Genomic DNA, 9,865 nt, shown 5'->3' with positions numbered 1-9,865 from the left:
GGGGTTGGAAGATGGTGGTACAAGGTAGTATACTTTTATACTTTCCAATAATATTTCACTGAAAATACTACATGACCTAAAATTTTTGTTTGGCATACTGGCAACTTCGAGATTTTTCCAGTTCTGGAGTAACTGTGTGATGGTTGTGATGGTGTCTCTACTAAGGGGATGCTCCAAGGAGCTGAGATTTGAAGTTCTGAGCTTTTCCAGCTCAGTTTTGTTTGAAGGAAAGGTGAGATATGAATTAGTGGAGAGGACAGAGGCCATTCCAAGTTGAGGAAATGGTATAAATATACTTCTTTCTGCCCCAAAACAGAAATGAGTGAGTCAACTAGAGGACAGGAAGGAATGCACATATATTAAGATGTGTAGTAGAAACAGCAAACTAACAAAAATAAGGCAACAGGGTTAGAGTTCTGGTCTTGAAATTAGGGAAAACTGAGTTAAAATCCTGCCTTAACTTGAGCAAATGACTTAACCTCTTTCACCCTCAAGTTTCTTTATCTATAAACTGGAGATAGCCATAACAACTACTTCATAGGGTTGTTGTGAGGACCAAATTCAATAATATATATGTAAAGTGCTCTGAAAACCTTAAAGACCCAAATAAATACTAACTAATTATTTTTTTTACTAATGGAGATAGGAGAGGAGAAAGATAATGATTAGTGGGGGACCTTGCGTCCGTCAGTGTAAATCAGATTTAATTGGTAACTATTACAAATTCTTCAGAGCAGACAAGTGACAGAGTGAAAACAATATTTGGAACAGCTGTGTGTAGGATGGGTTGGGGAGACTGGAGGGAGAAAGACTATTTCTGCCTCTGGCTTTTTTTCCTTTCCCATGCAACTCCTTTTCAAACAGGTAATTATGCTTATTCTTCACATATGCATTCCCACTCTTCCAAAAGAGTGTGCAACAACTGACCAACTAGCATCCTTCATGGAATCAGGATTCTTCACCCAATTGTGCAATACCCTTCCAACTCTTCCATGAGACCTGCCCCGGTTGCCCAGCCTACAATGAGTTCTCTCCCCTCTAAATTCCTATAAAAAGTATTTTCTGGATCACTTGCCTGGCCCTTGACTGAAGATGGAAGGGAGAATGTGCTGTCTTTTTGGGAATGCTTACTTTTGTTTTTCTTTCTCAATTTGACTATAAACTCTCTGAGGTCATCAGCTTTTCTTATTCATGTCTATATCCTATAAGGTACGAAGCCTTGTACAGAGTAAGTACTCAGGAAAACTTGTTGATGGACAGATAAGATCTGCAGTTTGCAAAAGTATCTGACACACTAAGGAAGGGTTCTATAAGCTTTTAGAGGATATCCAATTTTTGGTTATTCATTGCCTCCCAAAGGGTTTATATGAGAAGATTGGGAGTAAGGCATGCGGTGGTCAGGTGACTTGTCCAAGGTGTCACAGCTAGTACATTTCTGAGGTTAGATCTGAACCCAGGTTTTCCTGACTCCAGGTCCAGTGCTCTATCCACCACACCACCTAGCTGCTTTACGACGAGATTGGAAGCCAGAATGCAGAGGATTAAGGAGAGAGGAAGGACTGAGATGATCTGGTTCCTGTTTACCTTTCCAGGAGCATTACACAGCTCTAGGAGGTTAGTGACCTTTACAACCTGGTTCTAGTCTACCTTTCAAGGCTGATTACACATTATCTAGTCCCCACCCCTCATCCCCACCCACTACACTCCAGTCCACTGGTCACACTTCATTCTTTCTCCTGGAACACTCTACATCCTTCTCATCTCTACCTCTTAGAACTCCTAATTCCCTTCAAGGTGCAGCACTAGTGGTACCTTTTCCAAGATGCCTTTCCCGAATCCCTTACTCTGTGGTTGTACTTAGATACTGAATATACTTCTCTCTAAATGTGTGGTATCCTCCCAGGAGTATATTGCCTCCTTGAGGGCAGGGACCAGGACACTTTTGTATTTGTATGCCAGGGTTACATAGTGCTTGGCACATAGTAGATGCTTAATAAAAGTTTATTTATTAACTTTAAAAAGGGGACTCTTTTAAGCCTCCTTTTAAAATTCACATGAGGTAAGCAGGAATCACCCTTTACATCTTTAGCAGCTAGCATCTTAATATCAGTCAACCAATGACAACTATTTATTAAATATCTACTATATGCCAGGTGAGAAGCTAGGTGACTCAGCAGATGGTGCGCTGGACCTGGAGTCAGGAAGACTCACTTTCCTGAGTTCAATTCTGGCCTCAAATACTAATTAGCTGTGTGATCCTAGGCAAGTCTCTCCTTGTGCTAATCCATCCTCTACATAGCTGTCAAAATGATTTTCTTAAGGTATAGTCTGACTCATCCAAATCCAGTGGCTCACTATTATAGCCTTTTACAACATGGCCTCTTCCTAACTTTCCAGTCTTTCCCTCACACTGAGTCTAGTCATACCAGTCCACTTTCTCTCTCACTGCTTTTGCATTGATTTTCCCACAGGCTTGAAATGTTTTTCCCCTGAACCTCAGCTTCTTGGAATCCCAAGCACTAACTTTTGTGAGATACAACATGATATAATGGATAAAGTGCTGGACTTGAATCCTGCCTCAGTTATTAGTTGCATGATCCCAGGCAAGGCACATAACCAGTCTAGGCCTTAGTTCCCTTAATTGTAAAACAAAGGAGCTGGACTCAATTACCTCTAAATTCAGAATTCTGTGATCTATCCTTTGCCCCCACCTTCTAATGCCTTCTCATCCAAATTATCTTTTATCTGCTTTAATATATATCGTGTATATTCCTCTATATATACATGTTTTCTCCCAATATGATGCAGGTTTCTTGAGGGTACGGTCTGTTTTGCCTTTTTGTTTTCTTTGTATCTCTAGTGGCTTGGTACAGTGCCTGGCACATGGTAAACATTTTATAAATGTTTGTTGATTGATTGGAGAGAATAGTTTCAGTTCAGTGATGAGATTGGAAACAAGATTACAAAGAGTTGAAAAATGAGTGAAAGGAGATCAGTGAGTGGGGATGAGTGGAGACATCTTTTTTTTCCTAGATATTTGACTAGAAAAGGGAGGAGAGGACAATCATTTGAGAAGGTAAGGTGATGATTTTTTTAAATTAATGTATTTATTTAAGTTTTCAACATTCATTTCCACCAAATTTTGAGTTCCTAATTTTCTCCCCATTTCTCCCCTCCCCCCACCCCAAAATGCTGAGCATTCTAATTACCCCTATTACCAATCTGCCCTCCCTTCTAACATCCCTCCCTTCCCTTATCCCCATCTTCTCTTTTGTCCTGTAGGGCAAGATAAATTTCTATACCCCATTACCTGTATTTCTTATTTCCTAGTTGTATGCAAGAACAATTCTCAACAGTTGTTCCTAAAACTTTGAGTTCCAACTTCTCTTCCTCCTTCCCTCCCCACCCATCCCCATTGGGAAGGCAAGCAATTCAACATAGGCCATATCTGTGAAGTTTTGCAGCTGACTTCCATAATAGTTGCGTTGTCTAAGACTAACTATATTTCCCTCCATCCTATCCTGCCCCCCATTTCTTCTATTCTCTCTTTTGACCTTGTCCCTCCCCAAGAGTGTTGACTTCTAATTGCTCCCTCCTCCCACTGCCCTCCCTTTTATCATCTCCCCCACCCTGCTTATCTCCTTCTCCCCCACTTTCCTTTATTGTAAGATAGGTTTTCATACCAAAATAAGTGTGCATTTTATTCCTTCCTTGAGTCGAATGTGATAAGAGTAAGCTTCATGTTTTCTCTCTCACCTCTCCGCTTTTTCCTTTCACTGAAAAGTCTTTGACTTGACTCTTTTATGATAGACAATTTGCCCCATTCTATTTCTCCTCCCAAAATATTCCTCTCTCACCCCTTAATTTCATTTTTTTAGATATGATCCCATCCTATTCTCAACTCACTCTGTGCTGTGTGTGTGTGTATGTGTGTGTGTGTGTAATCCCACCAACTACCCAGATACTGAAAAAAAATTTTCAAGAGTTACAAATATTATCTTTCCATGTAGGAATGTAAACAGTTCAACTTATGATTTCTCTTTGCTGTTTACCTTTTCATGCTTCTCTTCATTCTTGTGTTTGAAAGTCAAATTTTCTTTTCAGCTCTGATCTTTTCATCAAGAATGCTTGAAAGTCCTCTATTTCATTGAAAGACCATTTTTTCCCCTGAAGTATTATACTCAATTTTGCTGGGTAGGTGATTCTTGGTTTTAGTCCTAGTTCCTTTGACTTTTGGAATATCATATTCCACACCCTTCGATCCTTTACTGTAGAAGCTGCTGGATCTTGTGTTATTCTGATTGTATTTCCACAATACTCAAATTGTTTCTTTCTAGCTGCTTGCAATATTTTCTCCTTGACCTGGGAACTCTGGAATTTGGCCACAATGTTCCTAGGAGTTTCTCTTTTTGGATCTCTTTCAGGAGGTGATCAGTGGATTCCTTGAATACTTATTTTGCCCTCTGGTTCTAGAATCTCAGGGCAGTTTTCCTTGATAATTTCATGAAAGATGATGTCTAGGCTCTTTTTTTGATCATGGTTTTCAGGTAGTCCCATAATTTTTAAATTGTCTCTCGTGGATTTATTTTTCAGGATAGTTGTTTTTCCAATGAGATATTTCACATTATCTTCCATTTTTTTCATTCTTTTGGTTTTGTTTTGTGATTTCTTGGTTTCTCATAAAGTCATTAGCCTCCATCTGTTCCATTCTAATTTTGAAAGAACTATTTTCTTCAGTGAATTTTTCAACCTCCTTTTTCATTTGGCTAATTCTTCTTTTTAAAGCATTCTTCTCCTCATTGGCTTTTTGAACCTCTTTTGCCAATTGAGGTAGCCTATTTTTAAAGGTGTTATTTTCTTCAGTATTTTTTGGGGTCTCCTTAGTAAGGTGTTGACCTGCTTTTCATGCTTTTCTTGCATCTCTCTTCCCAGTTTTTCTTCCACCTCTCTTACTTGATTTTCAACTCTTTTGTTTTGAACTCTTCCTTGGTCTGAGACCATTGAATATTTATTTTGGATGTTTGGGATACAGAAACCTTGACTTTTATGTCTTTCCCTGATGGTAAGCATTGTTCTTCCTCATCTGAAAGGATGGGAGAAGATATCTGTTCACCAAGAAAGTAACCTTCTATAGTCTTATTTCCCCCCCCCCCCCTTTTCTTTGGCATTTTCCCAATCAGTTACTTGACTTTTGTCAAGAGTAGGGTATACTCTGGGGGTCTGTAAGATCTCAGTTCCTCCAAGGTGGTACAATCAAACGTGTACACTGGCTTGAGAGCAAGTAGAAATTTTTGCATCCAGAATCTGAGTAATAGAGTTTCCTCTCACAACCACCTGTCAAGACAGCACTGGGGGCTGAAATTCAGATAAGCTGCAGGGGCAGGTCTGCCATTCAATGTGAGATAAAGATCAGCTGCTCAAATCCCTCAGGAGTATTAGATGGGGGCAGGGCCTCTACACAGGGCTGAGGTAAGAATCAGCAGCTCAGTGCCCCTAAGGGTTTTACAATCCAACAATGGATGCGGGCTGCTATAGGGGCTGCTGTAGAAGCTGCTGCTGCCTGCCAGATGTGGCTGCTGCCACCTGAGACCAAAACTATGGAAAGGCCCTTCTCCCTTCTCAGTCAGCTGAAAAAACCCTGTCACTGACCTTTGGCACCTGTGGGTTGAGGGATCTGCAAACCGCTGCTACTGGGACTGGGGATTCTGTCCCCACTGCCTCCTCGCATCCTCCTCCCAGAGCTGTGCTGTGGGCCAAGGCTGGGCTGGGCTCCACTCTGCGTCCGGTGCAACAGATGTTTCCTGTTGGCCTTCCAGGTCACCCTGGGCTGGAAATCTCCTCCACTCTGTTGTTCTGTGGCTTCTGCTGCTCTAGAATTTGTCAAGAGTCTTTCTTTGCAGGTATTTTATGGGCTGTGGGGGTAGAGCTAGTATATATGCAACTTTCTACTCCACCATCTTGGCTCCGCCCCCCTGATTTTTTTTTTTTAAGAATGAGGGAATTGGGTGTGTTTCTAAGCAACTAGGAAAGAACCAGTAAAAGGAGAGATTGATTGAAGAGATGGGAGATGGGGAGAATCACCTTAGCAGGATTCTTTGACAGCTGGCTGAGAACAAGAATAACACAGGAAAGAAAGAAGCTTCAGGTAGACCAAGAAAGAGTCAAGGGCGGGAAAGGTTGCTCAGCTTTATAGATGTCATACTTTTGCTGAGGCTTGGTCCTGGTTATGACTCTCAAAATTACCTTCTGAGGGGGAATCTCCAAGGTCTCTTCCAGCCCTAAATCCTATGATTTGCAAAATGAGGGGATTACCTGTCAGGTCCTCTCTAGCTCTAAATTTCTCTAGTTCTATACTTTATTTCACATACATTTCAGACAAATAACAAAGCCAAGAAGATGTTTAGTGGAGAAAAAAAGTTGAAGAAATAAGTTACATTCATTCTAAACAATAAATTCCAAAGAGGAGAACTGTTTCCTTCAAGGCTTTGTTTTTGTTTTTGTTTTATTTTCACTACTCTAAAGTGGAAAGAAAGGTATTTGACTAAGTGACTCAGAATATGTTCTAGCATTTTCCCACCAGCCTCCTGCATAGCCTAAAATAACTTCCACTCTGGATTCCACTCATTGGAGTACAGTTACATTGTATAATGTTACAGAAGAGTAGACAAATCACCCACATTCACATAGTGACTTTATAGGAATGTGGGATGAGACATACATGAATACGCTCTCTCCTGAGAAATAGCTAACTACTCTCACCAACCAAATTCAAGTTCAAAGAAGCACGGTTTATGGGTCACAAACAGAAACTACCTAAACCTTTTTTAACATTTAAAAAATGTGTTGTTACATTTTGTTTTGACATAACAGACACTTCCCAATAAAAACGCAAATAATCTCCCACTCGAACTCCCAATAAGGTATATTTTCAGAAAATAATCCTACACTTGTTCATAGAATGGATAATAGATCAAGACTTGGAAGAGATGTGAGAATTAAATTATGTCCAACCCCCTCATTTTATTAATGAGGAAACTGAGGTCTGGGCTACACATGACTGGCCAAACACATTAGCATAGTAAATGGCAGAGTTTAAACCTATAACTTCTACAGGATAGTGTGGTACATGGAGGGAACAATGTATTTGGAGTCAGAGAAACTGGGTTCAAATCTTGACTCTACCACTTATTACCTGTGTGATTGTGGGCAAGGCACTTAATGTCTTTGGATCTCAGTTTCCTCAACTGTAAAATGAGGGAGAGGATAGACTTGATGACCTCAAAGGTCTCTTCCATCTACAAATCTATAATTCTAAGTCCAAAGATCTTTCCAGTGAAGCACTGTCTTCAGAAAAGATGTCTCCTTTGACAGCAGTACTAACATTGACTTTTGTAACTGACTTGAGTTTTGTTGTCTCTCCATGTAGATTTATTTACAATCTGAGTAAGGTCAGGAGAGACAGTGACTGGATAAACAGAAAATAATCCACATAGAGATCATAAGTAAATCAGTGGGAGCTGATGAGGTCACTAAACAAAATAGTGTAGAGACAGAAGATGACACTAGGGGAAACTCACAGTGAGTGATCATGATGTGTATGAAGATCTAACCAAAGGAGACTGCAAAGGAGCAATCAGATAGAGGGAGAACCAAGAGAGAGCAGTGTCATGAAAACTTAGAGAATATTAAAAGAGAGAGGGTGATTGGCTTGGTCAAAAGATATTTCATTAAATTTACATGGCACATTATTCAGCAATTTACCAGTCTACAGGCACATATTTTGTTTTTAGCTGTTTGCATGAAATGACGCTACTATGAATAATTTTGTACATACATTATAGATTTCTTCTTGTCAACAACTCCTTGGGATATAGTCACAATGGTGGAAAATCTGGGCTGCAAGTATGAACAATTTAGTAACTTTTATTGCATAATTCCTAATTATTTTCCAGAATGGCTAAACAATCTACAGGCCAGGTAGTCATTAATTAGTGACTATACTAACTTGCGACTGGGATGCCTTTTGGAAAGATGAGCAGGTTTCAAGGATGGGTCTCTTGTTGAAACCAAATGTCTCGCTCATGGTGGCACGTGTTATTGTGAGAGCAATTTTCAAGATTGTGTTTTCAGGTTCTAGAGATGAGATTCAATAGAGTGACTCCTTCTTCAGGTCTTCCTCAGGCTTATTTGGTTAGAACCCAGATCCTAAAGAGACTAGGACTTGGAGGTTCAATTCCTATTCTGGACAACTCCCATTCTGTTGCTGTTGTCATCTGTCCTTTGTTCTCAAAAAGGACCATGACATCAGGAAGGTGATGCCATGGCTTGCAAGTGAATTGGATTTAAGTGAGGGAGGGCTGTGCAAAGTTTCCAATGGCAAGATACAGATTAGGATGACTGGAGATGGCCCCAGATACAGTGAGAGACCTTGGTCTTTTTAAGTTAAGGTCATTTCCAGATTTCAGTTTGACTGAGGTAACCCCCAATTGCAGTTACAAACTGAAACTCCCTTAAGTTTGATTAGCTATCTTGCAAATTTGTGGTCCAAGAATCATAATGAAGTGCAAATAAAATGTAAAAAAACCCAACCCCATGTTATTATTAATCGATGCATGAACAATCACTTAATAAAATATCAAGCATTTGGGTTAGAAGGGGTCTTAGCAGTCACCTGGCCCATGGATCACCCATTCCAATATACCCAAACAATACTACTCTAGGTACTGTGGAGGATACAGTGCCCTCAAGCATGATTCCTGCACTTAAGCAGGAATTACACCATAATAGTGGGATGAATATTAACATCCACAAAACAGAGAAAAGTTAAAATCATGAAACAGAAAAATTAAGTTGTGTGGCATAGCTCTAAGCACAATAGGAATTCAAGGAAACTGTGTGATCTGTCCAATCTGTGATCGGTGGGTAGGATTTATATAGAGCAATAAGCTGGTCATTAGAACAGGAATAAATCATAGGAACCCACCAGGTATAAAGGTAGAAATGAGCATGATAAATAGTTAGGGGAATGGAAAGTAAATATTGGACTTGTGGTGGATATGGCTGGACAGAGAGGATGTGATCAGATTGGGAAGGACTTTCAAGTGCCACAGAAATATTTGGACTTGATGCATCAGAGCCATTCTTGAGCAGATGAGCATCGTGTTCAAAGTGATGTTTTAGACCACTTGTTCTGGAAGATTAGTATCAGGGCAACATGTATTGAAGTAGACTAGAGAAAAAAAAGGCTTGTTAGCAGGCTACTGATACAGTTCTGTGTTATGGGAAGGAGAATGGCATATTAAAAGAAAAATTGAATTGGAAAACAGAATCAAAAGATCTGGGTTGGAAGGTAAGTCACCGCCTCTTTGAAAGCCTATTTCCTAAGCTGTAAAATGCAAACAATGTGTATGCTGTTATCTCACAGGATGATTTCAACAATGGAGTGAGATGGTATAAGTAGTATCTTTTAAACTATAAAGCACTGTCATGCAGACTTCCAATGAAAAGCAGCAGTCCACAAAGAGAAAGCTTTAACAAACTTCATTGCTACTCAGGAGAAGACAACTCCAAACAGGGACAGTTTTACTGTGCCTCCATGCTTGAAGTCGGTAGCACACAGTGGGGTTGGGCTGGGGAGGTTGTATCCTTGCTCAAGTCCAAGACCTTTAGACAAAGGGCCAGCAATATGCCGATAGGACATCTTCTCCGGTTATCTATAGGACCAGTACAGTGAAGGTATTTTCTAAATTGCCTAATAAGGAATAAAGAATCAGCAGAGAAATTGGACCCTTAACCCTAATTGTTCCAATCCAGTAGGAGCTTGAAAAGGGTTAATTCCCAGAATCTGGGTTTATTAAGCAATAAC

This window comes from Notamacropus eugenii, chromosome 1 (assembly GCF_028372415.1).
Source record: "Notamacropus eugenii isolate mMacEug1 chromosome 1, mMacEug1.pri_v2, whole genome shotgun sequence".
Classification (NCBI taxonomy): Eukaryota; Metazoa; Chordata; class Mammalia; order Diprotodontia; family Macropodidae; genus Notamacropus; species Notamacropus eugenii.
Note: the sequence above shows the minus strand (reverse complement) of the source record.